A 12,090-nucleotide genomic window follows, 5' to 3' on the forward strand; every position below is an offset into this window, starting at 1 on the left:
TTCGATCTCGTCTTTGACCTGTAAGTAAACCTCATTGGACATCCTCCTTGGCGGTTGTTTGAAAGGTCTGAATTCTGGTTGTATAGGCAACTTGTGTTCTACTAAGTCTCTGGACAGACCTGGCAGCTCTTCGTAAGTCCAAGCAAAACAGGACTTGAATTCCCTTAAGAGCTGGATGAACTTTTTCTTCACATCCTCTGGCAGAAGTTGACTAATATATACAGGTTTGGGATTCTCTGAATCTCCCAAATTAACTTCTTCTAAAGGATCTTGCACGTCAGCCTTTAAATCATCCAACTTGGCTGGGGCCGCTTCAAGGTCTTCCAAGCGGATTTCATCAAGATCTTCAACCAGGTTTTCGTCTTCGTTGATTACTTCGGCCGCACAGGCCAAAAAATCTTCCTCAGACTCTTGACTTCTCGTCAGTCTCTTCTCTAGTAAATAGGCTTCAAACTTTGACAATGTGGTTCAAAGAGCCACATGTTTCTCTGCTTCTGAAGGGCTTACTGACATTGAGAAGGGTGTTTGGATGAAGCTATAATCGGCCTACTTGACTCCGTAATCATTGGACCGATTAATTCTTGAAAAAGTGCCTTCACTTCTTCAGCTGACTTCTTGTTATGAATGGGGGCTATTTTGTGGCGGCCATACTTGTTAAGGCCTGCCACCTTCATTGGACCAACCCCTTCATCATATAGGTGGGCCTCAGCATGGTTAGTAGAGGCTTGGAACGGTCTACGGTCAGCCCATATTACCTCCACGTCGTCTTGATTCCAAAAAATAAGACATTGGTGAAGGGTTGAGGGGACCGCTAGACAAGAATGAATCCTATCTCTCCCCAGTAGAACATTGAAGGAAGAGTGTGAATTGACAACAAAGAAAGGTGTTGTTAAGGTCTTGGACCCTATCATTAAATTCATGATCAAAATACCTTGGCATGCTATCTCCTTTCCAGTGAAGTCAGTCAAGGTGGCGTTGCATGAAACCAGGTCTTGATCAGTCTTCCCGAGCCTTTGCATCATGGCTTTAGGAATGAGATTGGCTGCTGAACCGTTGTCTACCAGGATACGGTTCACTGGCATCCCATCAAGGCAACCAGCAATGTACAAGGGCTTGATGTGTTTGTTCATCGTAGGACTCGGCCTCTCAAAGATCACGCTAGCCGCACGATCTTCATTCTTCTCTTCGGTCTCGTCCTTCAGCAAGATCACTGAAGGTCCATTCAGTCCTACAGAGAAGGACTCATTTAAGATCTCCGCTGTCTGCCCCATCTCTACAACATCTCCCTCCATGGCTGTTGGAGTGTTCTCCTTGGCTTCCAGATCTGCTGGTAAGAACACGACCATGTTGCATTGCATGTTATGACCCTGTCCAGGCACAAATACCTTAGCCTGTGGATTCAACTTTGACTTGCCCCCCGAGTCTGGCTTTCTAGGTTCAAGGGCTGTCCTCTGGAGCAAAGAGACTTGTCTTGGTGGAGGCTGAATTCTAGCCTCCTTGAGAGTTCTTTCCAAGATAGGTTGTTTCTTTTGTACCGTTGTCTGCTTTGGAGGTGGTTTGGTAACGACCTCTTTGTACGTCCTCTTGAACAGGATTTGCTTCTGGGGTAAAGTCTTTAGAAGAGGCTCAACGATAGCCTCTTCCATAGTCCTTTCCAAGGGCTTGTATACTCTTTTAGCCTTAGGTTTTTCGACCATAGGCTCTTCCACTGGGATCTCCATCTTCATCTTCCCCTTGGGATCATCTCCATTCATGAGGTCATCTTCATTCATGGGATCGTCAAGTAGGTCTCCTTCTTCCTCAGCCCTTCTTGCTGCCTGCCTGAATCGTTGGCGGCGCCTTTTCTGAGATCTAGATAAAGGTGGAGGTTCAGAAGGAAACTTGGGATGTTCAACCCTGTGCCACTCATCTGGAGGAGTGACTGGAGGTTTCACAGCCCTTGATTTATCCCTGGAAGGAGCAGATATCCTCAAGTTGACGAGCTCATCTCCGATTTCAACCAACCCAGGCTGAATTCGGTTGAACACAGATTCGCGTACAACCCTTCTTCCTTTAGACCTGCACTGCTCCTTAGGACTTGGCTCAGCCCTTCCCATAATAATGCTTTTCAGGACTGGCTTGCTAGGACTGGCTTGCTAGGACTGGCATGATGTCCACACTCTGTACACACCATGGAACAAGTTGGTTTCTCTGGTTTCTTCACTCCTGACGGTCTGGACCACCAAGAGTTCAGCTTTTCGAACCTTCTTACCCGCTCAGTACTGACGTCACCCTCATCATAATAAGGATCCCAATACCTGCCTGGGCTGGACTTATAGACTGCTCTAGAAGGGGCTCCCAAACTTATCTTCTGCCTAGGAACAGTCCTAGGCATGTCCCTCATGTTGACAGAGACCATATTTGTACTCAGCCCTGAAGGAAAGGGATTGCCATCCACCCCCATGGGCTGCTTGTCTTTCTCTGGGAATTTGAACTTTCCCCGCTCAATTTTGTCCTGGATATCATTTCTAAATACTATGCAGTTATTAGTAGTATGACTCCAAGAATTGTGATACTTATAATACTCTTTGCCCTTCAGTTCTTCCGGAGTTGGAATCTTATGACCAAAGGGCAGTTTGAGCAGCTTGTCGGCCAGGAGGTGATCAAAGATAGCTTCAGCCCTACCCACATCGAACGTATAGGTCCTGGTTGACTTATTGAAAGTGCTCTGGGCTGGCTGCTTTGTGGGCTCCATCTTGACAAAGGCCTTGCACACGTATGGCTTTTTGTTGATGATTTCAGCCACTGCCACGTCTGGGTCTGCCTCTGCTTCCACTGCAGCAATCTCGTAATTAGGGTCGCGGTAATACGTCCCTTTGGATGCCGTCTTCCTGTCTTGCTCTTCCGCCAAGAACTTTTCATAATGAGAAGCCTTAGAAGATAATTCGAACAGGTCTCTGAACTCCGTTCCATAAAACTTCTTCTTTATTTCAAAGCTCAGGCCGTTTAGTGCTATACGCACTTATTCGGCCTCAGGAAGGACTATCTTGCATTTGAATTGAGCAGTTTTGAAACGTAAGAGGTAGGACTCCACAGACTCTTAGATGGGTTTGACGATAGCATGACAGGCCCGCCAACGTGACTTCTGGTTCTACCCTGTAGAACTGCTGGTAGAACATCTCCTCCAACTGTGCCCAGGTCTGCACCGAGTTGGGTGGCAAGTTGATGTACCAAGTGAAGGCTGTCCCAGTAAGAGAATTGGGGAAAAGCCTCAACTTCAGTGCATCAATGGTTCCAGCTTCTCCACATTGAACTTGAAACCTGGCAATGTGCTCCACCGTTGACTGCATGCTCTCGCCATTGAAGGTCTGGAATTCTGGGACTCTATAACCCTTTGGGAAAGGTGTATTGTCCACCTCCTCGGTATGAGGCTTCCTATACATTGGCCTTCCCAAGGTCTGAAACCAGGTCCTAACTGCTCCTGTAGCAGGTTCAAGACTTGATCCCTTCCCATGACTAGGTCTGGCTCAGGAGGCGGTTGTGGGTGCGCCTCTTGTGCCTGCTGGTTCTGGGCTGGACTTGCCCCCCGAGTATCCGAGCTTTGAGGAGTATGTGCTCCTTTGTCCTTTCCAGAGCCCTGGCCTCCTTGCAAAGGCCTTTTGTCCGTCTTGTCAAACTTGTCAAGCTTGTTCTGGTCCTCGACCAAAATAAACCTTTGATCATTATTCGGAGGCGTCGAAGCTCCTCCAATCACGACTCCCTTCTCTTTTTGCCCCCCGAGTGCAGGGCTATTAGACGAAGTGGCATGGTAAAATGTCTGAGGAGGGGGAGGAACCCCCAATAAGCCAGCTTGGTCTTGACCATTGCCAAAGACACCAAACTGTGGAAAGCCCTGCTGCTGAGGAGCGAGCGGTAGCCTTTCTGTAAGCGTAGCAACCATCTTGTTGACTGTTATGGTCAGAGGTTCCAAGAACTGAGTGAAGGATTGCGAGATTGACTGCGTAACGTTGTTGGAGATCTCACGTCCTGCCATGAACATATAATTTTTGACGCTGTCGGTAGCGTCGCTAAGATCTTGGGCGCTGATCTGAGGACCAGCTTCCTTGAGTAATGGCACGTCGACTGCCACTCCCTCAGGACTCTGTGGTGGATCCGGGATGGGTGGATCCGGTTGTTGTTGCGGCTTCCTGACCATGATAAAACCCTTAGACGATTAGGGTCCCACTGGGCGTGCCAAAAAGATGTTCGGCTCTGAAATGGCTCAAGGACTGAGCGGGCGTGTCAAGACTTGTCGCGTCTAACGTAAAGGGCTGAGCGTCCCTGTTCTGACTTCTAGATCTGAGAAGGCGATAGTGCTGCAACCAAGGGCTGGATTGCAGTGAAGGTTCGTGGTTTTGCCTCTTCGTGCGAGGACTTAATAATTTTCTAACCGTGTAGGAAAGAAAGTAACAACGTAGAATTACTTTACTATATCGTAATAATAAAGTCAGGGATGAAGAGAGATATGAATAACTTTATTATGTTTCGTAATAATAAAGTTGGGGTACAAGAGAGATAGAAACCCGAATTACTTGGTGAAGTAATTGAGTGAGGGTGAGAAAATAGAGATAGTTGCTTCGCTGAGAAGGCTTTGGTTTTAAGCATTGAGCTTGATTGGTGTGGGAACCCTTTTTTCTTCTTGTCTTCTAGTATTTATAGGCCACGGGTCTTCGATTTTCTGCATGTAAAGGGCTTGTTGTCCTCTTCTCATGGCGCCATGTGTCTTTTGTAACTTTCCCTTCATGAGATCATGGGGTAATGGGTAGTTATTGGAAGTTACAAAAGATCATGGGCAAATAGTGCACTGGTCCAGATCTGGGCCGAGTATCCCACCTTCGCCACGAGCTGACATGTGTCCCGAGTAGCTTTCAGATCTTGCCAAGTGTCCGAAATAACTACCCACTAACATATTTAGTGGGATCATGAGTGGTTATTGGAGGTTAATAACAATTACCCATGGGTTAATTCCGGATTATGGGCAGTTGAGCATTTAGTGGGCCATTTCCATTTCCTATTTCCATGGGTAATAAAACTCCCAACCATTTGATTTGGTCAAATGGCTTTCACCAGGCAACAACCTCTTTCTTTCCTTCTACTTTTCATGGGCCACTTGGGTAATGTGTCATTTAATTAAATTAAATGGCCTACTAACATATTTAACCCATATCAACATTTGGGCCAGCCGAATTCTTTTACAAATTGGCCCAAAACCTCCAAACTCGAGCCCAAACCAAATTAAAATTAATTGGGCCCAGTCAACATGGGTTTGGCCCATTAATTTTAATCCGATCCATCTTTATTCTTTGGCCCAATTTAATTAAAAGATAATTAAATAACCTTCCAACGCTTGCCCAGGACTGGATGTCAAAAACGGGTGTAAACACATGTCCTCCTGCTCAATTTGCCCTAAGATTTAAAGTATTTTTTAGGAGTATAAATTTTCAAATATTATCAGTCCTATAAAATCAGCAGCAGGGCCTGTATTATCTTCCCATGGTTCCGTCCTTTGTTGAATTACATTATGGGCGAAAAACAGCGGCACTGCCTGATGTGCCAAAAAAAAAAAAAAAAAACCATAGCAAAATAAGATTTTTCAAAACAAATGAATTCAGAACCAAGTCTTGCGAGCTCACAGTTTATTACTAGTATTACTGTTCCAAAAAAAAAAATGAATGACTTTTTTGAAGGAATTCGGAAAATACGTATACATCAGTGTTTCAATTGCGTATCCAAATTGCGTATCCAACTACATCTTGGAACCCTGAAAAGCCAACTTGAAAACGGACCCTTCTCCGGCCACATATGGTGGCCATACCAACGTTGCACCGACGGCCACGGGGCCCACTATAGGTCCTGTACAGAAAATTTGAGCCGTTTTAATAATTTTAAACAAACAAAAATGAGTGGCCCTGCAAAAAATTAGTTCAATTCAATGTATGTGGATGCTCGATCAAATCTTTCCATTTTTCATTCAGATATCCTGTTATATCTAAATGAAAAATGAGAAGATCTGATTGAGTACCTATACATATTGGATTAAGCTGATTTTTCCTTTTTGCGGGGCTAGTCGTTATTTTTTATAAAATTATTGAACGACTCGAATTTTCTATGTTGGACCCGTAGTGGACCTTGTGTGACCGTCAGTGCAATGTCGGTATGGTGGGCATAGCATTTTCATTAGAAAACTGCAAGAATAAGGTATCACGTTTGACCTCCGATTCCAAATTTTGAACACGTCAATTTCTACCATCAATTAGGTCCCGTTCCAGAACACCTTCTTAAAAAAATAAGTATTTATTTTATATTTTCAAACTCAAAAATAATAATAATAATTTAATTTTTTTGCACCGTATAAAAGATCTCAATGAAATTTATCAAATAAAATCTATATTAATAGAAAAATTATTTACGTAAGCATATAATTTTTACGCAAATAATTTTTAAACTTAAAATTGCCTTATTAAAAAATAGTCCCTTTCGGAAACTGGAACGGGGCCTCCACTTTTGAAAAGAAATGAAAATTTTTCCTCAGACTTAAATTACACGGGATATTGACCTTCATGTTGGCTATCTAGAACTTCAACAGTGTGTAAACAAACCTTGGTCAAGTGCGGGTCGGCCTTGGCTTTTCGAGAGCCTAAAGTGAATTTGAAAGGTTAAGGCCCCAATTTTTTCTGTTGGTCTTATATTTTGGGTACTAAAAATATTTTTGAGCTTAAATATCAGGCAATAAGAATTATTGGGTGCCCTATTTTCTACACTTTTTCGGGGGCTAATGCCGCCTTTTTTGCCTTTGTCTAGGATCGGTTCTGCAAGTGGGCATAGAAAAGCAAATAAGTGTTTGTCCTTCACGAAGTTATTTTTTTAAATTCCACGAAGGCCGTACATTCCAAGTTTTAGGGCCACTGGAGGGTTCATCCGGTTATTAATCTTAGAAACCTTGAAATTAGTCGAAATGTGCTCAAGATAAAATAACGTGGAGTGGATGTTTGATATTGGAGTTTGAATTTTGTCTCAAGATTTGGCCTTCTAGATGAGGAGAGAATACGTATTAGAGAGCCGTTCTTTAACAGATGTGGCTTGACGCCTCAAAAAGTCTCGAATCTTTATTGACTGATAATGACAACTCGTTAACGTAATTCGTTTAATTATTCATTTGTTTATTTATTCAAGAAGAGGAGGAGGAAAAATGATGTGGATATTATTAGGAACAAATCTGGTTCGAAGACCTAACATCATCAGAAGGGCAAGATTAGCTAAATATTGAAGGACAAAACCTCTTCCAATTTTTTAATCTAGCAGCTAATATGAATTGCTTAGCCAACGAATAGACTATCTCCTATTAAAAGAACAATTAAATAAAGAAGCTCTAAATAATGCTTTTGATTGTTCTTCTTTTATCATTTGAAGGAGAAAACCAAATTGGAATCCTTGCAATCGCCCTACTATTTCCTTACGGGGACTAAATGTAGAATTTTCAAAAAAAATTTACACTTTATACGGTTTTCAATAAGTTTCTCTATCTATCTCTCTTCACTGTTTTTTCTTTTTTGGGGTAATACAGGGTATTTCCGGGTTCACCTTGCGTGTCCTTCGGACTAATTTTTATAACCTCTCCTTAGGGCTGCAAACGAACCGAGCCGCTCGCAAGCGGCTCGTGACTCGGCTCGCTAACGGCTCGTTCGAGCTCGGTTCATCAAGCAAATGAATGAGCTCGAGCCAACATTTTCAGCTCGTTTCATAAACGAGCCGAGCTCGAGCCACTTGATGCTCGGCTCGTTGAGCTCGCGAGCTGCCATATACAGTACATACATATACCAAATGAGCCATTCGAGCCGAGCTCGAGCTTACATATACATACATATATATATATATACATATATATATATATACATATATATATATACATATATATATACACACACACACATACATATACCGAACGAGCCATTCGAGCCGAGGTCGAGCTTTTGAATATATGTTCGAGCCGAGTTCGAGCCCACATATTTCAGCTCGATTCGAGCTCGATTCGAGCTCGAGCTGAAGAAAACTAAGGCGAGCCGAGCTCGAGCAAGGCAAAACTCGGCTCGTTTGCAGCCCTATGACTCCTACATTCATTTACACACTTACGCGGGGTGAGCCTAACTAGTTTTATATCATAGCAGAAACAATAAAATTATTGTTTGATCGTTTTTCCACTATCTCTTCTAAAACCAATTGGTGTTAGGAAGAGTTTCAATTAAGTTTTTTTATGGCGTTCGACACTGCACCCGCAAAACTATTTTTAGAACGGTCGCAATTATTATGTATCCAAATTCATGGGGCACTCCGAGCCCAACAATTATTCCTCCAACGAACCCTTGTGTAGCTCTAGCGTGAAATACCCTCGCCAATTATTCCCAAAAGCAAACGTTAGATTATGGTCGTTGGAAGATTCCCCCGAGGACTCTCCCCATTCTCTAAACAAATGGAGGCTCTTCTTTTAGGAGCCGTGAAAGGTTATTATGGATTACTGTATATTAGTAAATGGAAGACTCATTAGTCATCATAGTCTTTTTCCATTTTAATGGAGTAGCAGAATTTTTAATCATTCATGCACCATGCACTGAAAGTAACATGATTTTGTGCTTTATTCCATACGGGGCTTTATTCCAATTTTTTAAAAGGGCTATCTTCCGATGGACAAAGCGAGATTAAATTGATCCCTCAAAAATTAGTCAATATACGCGTGAACTGACTCCAACACGCTCAGTTATAAGATTAGAGAAGATAAAATATCATAGAAACACAAATTAAAGAGAAAATTAACAATGTGCAAGAGTTTTTAGAAAAAACACACAAGTAATCGGGGAAAATAAGTATAATATGTCATTAATCCGGTCAGACGCCCCGGACATCTTCAGCTTAAAAGTGCTAATAACAAAAGGAAGCGTCAATATAAAATGGCATCTCTAAAATTAATCAAGAATTCTGGGTGGTTACATGTGAATAGCATAGTTAGATCTCACCTAATATATATGCCGCCTTTATATGATACTCCTACTAATCATGTCATTAATTAGTCCAGTCACACATAACCCGTATAATTAGTTCACTTTCAACGGATGATATTGAAATATGACCGTTTTAAGAATTTTTTAAACAGAATAATACAACCGTTCGTTGTTTTTTTTTTTTTTTCGCTCGGCTACAACTGTTCGTTGTTGGCCCGTTATTGTTGACCCATTCATCTAGTCCCATTTATGAGTTATATAGTTTTGAGAATCTACAGAAATTTTCAATGAATCTCCCCTTCCCACCCCCCCCCCCCCCCCCCCCCCACAAACCTTGGAACTCTTCCCGGCCGCCCAAGAAAACGTGGATTCTGTATGTGATGATCCTCTCATGTGACGTAAAATAAGACTCTTTAAAATATCAATTGACTATTCCAGCGGTATATTTTGTTTTCATCATTCATTTTGAAAAGATCTGATTGATTGGATATCAGTATTCAACTGAATGAAGCATAATCGTTACTAGCTAGAAAAGTACGAGCCCGTTCGTTTTGGAATTTTGGATTTGTAGGTAATGAGTGTAGAGAGAAATAGAGTAATGATTGAAAATAAGGGTAATGATTGGAGAGAGATAGAGAGAAAAATGAAAGTAAAAATTGGAAAGAAATAGGATAATGATTAGAATCTAAAATCCAAAAACCTGTAAATGAACGATCTCTAGATGTTCTCAAGTTGAGTTTTGTTCACCCTCCACTTAAGAGAGTGAACATTACCCTCTTTCCAATTGATTGAAATGTTGTAGATCCTACCACAAAGTGATGTCATGCTTACCAAAAAAATGTATTGCAAGGGTAAGACCTACACTATTTCAACAAATAAGAGGGAGAGTAATATTCACCATCTTTTAAGGAGAGTGAACAAAATTACACTCTTATTTTTCACCGTTTGACCTTTTATTTTTCTTATGACATACGATTCAATCAAATCATTACCAATATTCGATCAACCTAATTTTTTTTTTATATGAATCAGAAACGCATAGAATCATGCAAAATCAACAACTCTGTTCGTCAAGTAAGGCCGTGAAAAGTTTATCATTTTTATATCAAATGAGGGGAACACGAGTTGGTCAGATCTTGATTCCCACCCAAACCCTCTATTTCCATTTATTGCATGCCACCCTCCAACAATCAGACCAAAAAAAAAAAAAATCACAAAAAAACTCTGGCCATACCATATATATGGTAATATATTCCCGTATCTCATCTTTTCAATGCAATCCCTTTCCCTTTATTTTGACCAATCAATGTCACCCCCACCCAAGTCTCTCCTAACGGGAAGAGTCTTTGAACCGCTACCAAATAAGCCTATCCCTGATTTTACCTCCTCCACAACCACCCCCTCCCCTTACTGTAGATTTCTTCCGTTTTCGATAATTCAGATGTCTTGCTCAACTTACATACAACTCGAATAATTTTAGGGCCTAATTTCATAGTCCAATTAAAGTCGGAGCAAGGTAACGTATGCATTATTGATAACAACTGAGAAGTTTCGAACTTGAGATATTATGAAAGAGTAAGACTGAAGAAGATACTACCCTTTTCAGAATTTATATAGGTACCAATGAGTGCCGGGGAGGGAAAACGTACTGACAGCTGCGCCGGGCCGTCTCCGGCCACCGGACGGCCGATCCAAGCCGTCCAAAAATTCTATAAAAAAAAACCGAGGGGACCTACGCGAGAATTAACGGCATCCGAGGTGTGTAAGGTGCTTGATCCGAACACCCATTTTTCGTGTATATGTGATCGGCCGTCCGGTGGCCGAAAACGGCCCGGTGCGGCTGTCGGTACGTTTCCCTCCCCGGTTTACTCATAGCACAACTCCTTATTTTTAAAGAAGGCAATTTCAAGCTCAAAAATCATATGCTTACGCAAATAATTTTCTCATCAATATGGATCTTATTTGATAGATCTCATTGAGATCTTTAATACGGTGCAAAAAAAATTGAATATTTTTTTTCATTTACATTATTTTTGAGTTTGAAAATGTGAAATAAATTTTTTATTTGAATTTTGTGGAATGACCCTTCTTATTTTTGTTTGAAAAGTTACAAAATAAGGACTTATTTTTTTTAAAAATTTCCGGAACGGGGCCTAAACCCTATATAAGTTACTGAAACATTTCCTTGCACAGTTCCTTCCTCAGATAAAACCCCAAACCACATTCTTTATACATGGTGCTAGTCATGTGAATGAAAGATATGAATGCATGTGAATGGTGGGGTCGTGTGTTGCCTTTTTTTGAAACTCATTCGAGTATTTTCGTATTCTCTTACATCACTCCAATATACTTTAGAATCTATTACAAAAATCAACATTAAAAAACAGGTTATTCGGGCAGTTTTTTCTTCAAATAGAGAGGAGCCGCTCCACAATAATCTATTTGATGGATATGAGAATACATTCTATAGTCTTGCGGTGTAAGCTGGCTTCAAATTCATCCAACAAGCGATCTCAAACTTAAAACAGGTAGAATAGACTATGAGTGGAGATACAATTGATTAGACCATAGATCGGTACTAAGAGCATCTCCAGAAGCCGCAAGAGAATTCTAGCCAAAATGCTTAGGAAAAGTCCCATTAACTAGCCATTTAACATAGGGAAAGTTTATAATACACACCTCTTAAAATGGTGTACCATATGCACCTATTTGATGGTTCATTCATAACATTTTATTGTGTTTCGTAACTTTTGTTCTACAATTCATAACTTTTCAGCAGTTCGATTCGTAACATTTTCATTATGATTCATAACATTTTGGTGTGTTTCGTAACCTTTATACGATTCGTAACATTTTCTCTACAATTCATAACATTTTTGGGGTGCATATGATACACACCCAAATAAGAGGTGTGTATTGTAGTCTTTCCCTTTAACATATGGATACCCAATAGCCATATGCACAAATACAAAATCCATCTCTATCTCTCCGAAATCTGCAAACCCACCCGATCTCCACCACTATCGCCCTCCTCCTCCACTCTGTTCGCGCTAGATCTTTGCCGGCATAATGGTAGCTC

This window comes from Rhododendron vialii, chromosome 10a (assembly GCF_030253575.1).
Source record: "Rhododendron vialii isolate Sample 1 chromosome 10a, ASM3025357v1".
NCBI classification, from domain to species: domain Eukaryota; kingdom Viridiplantae; phylum Streptophyta; class Magnoliopsida; order Ericales; family Ericaceae; genus Rhododendron; species Rhododendron vialii.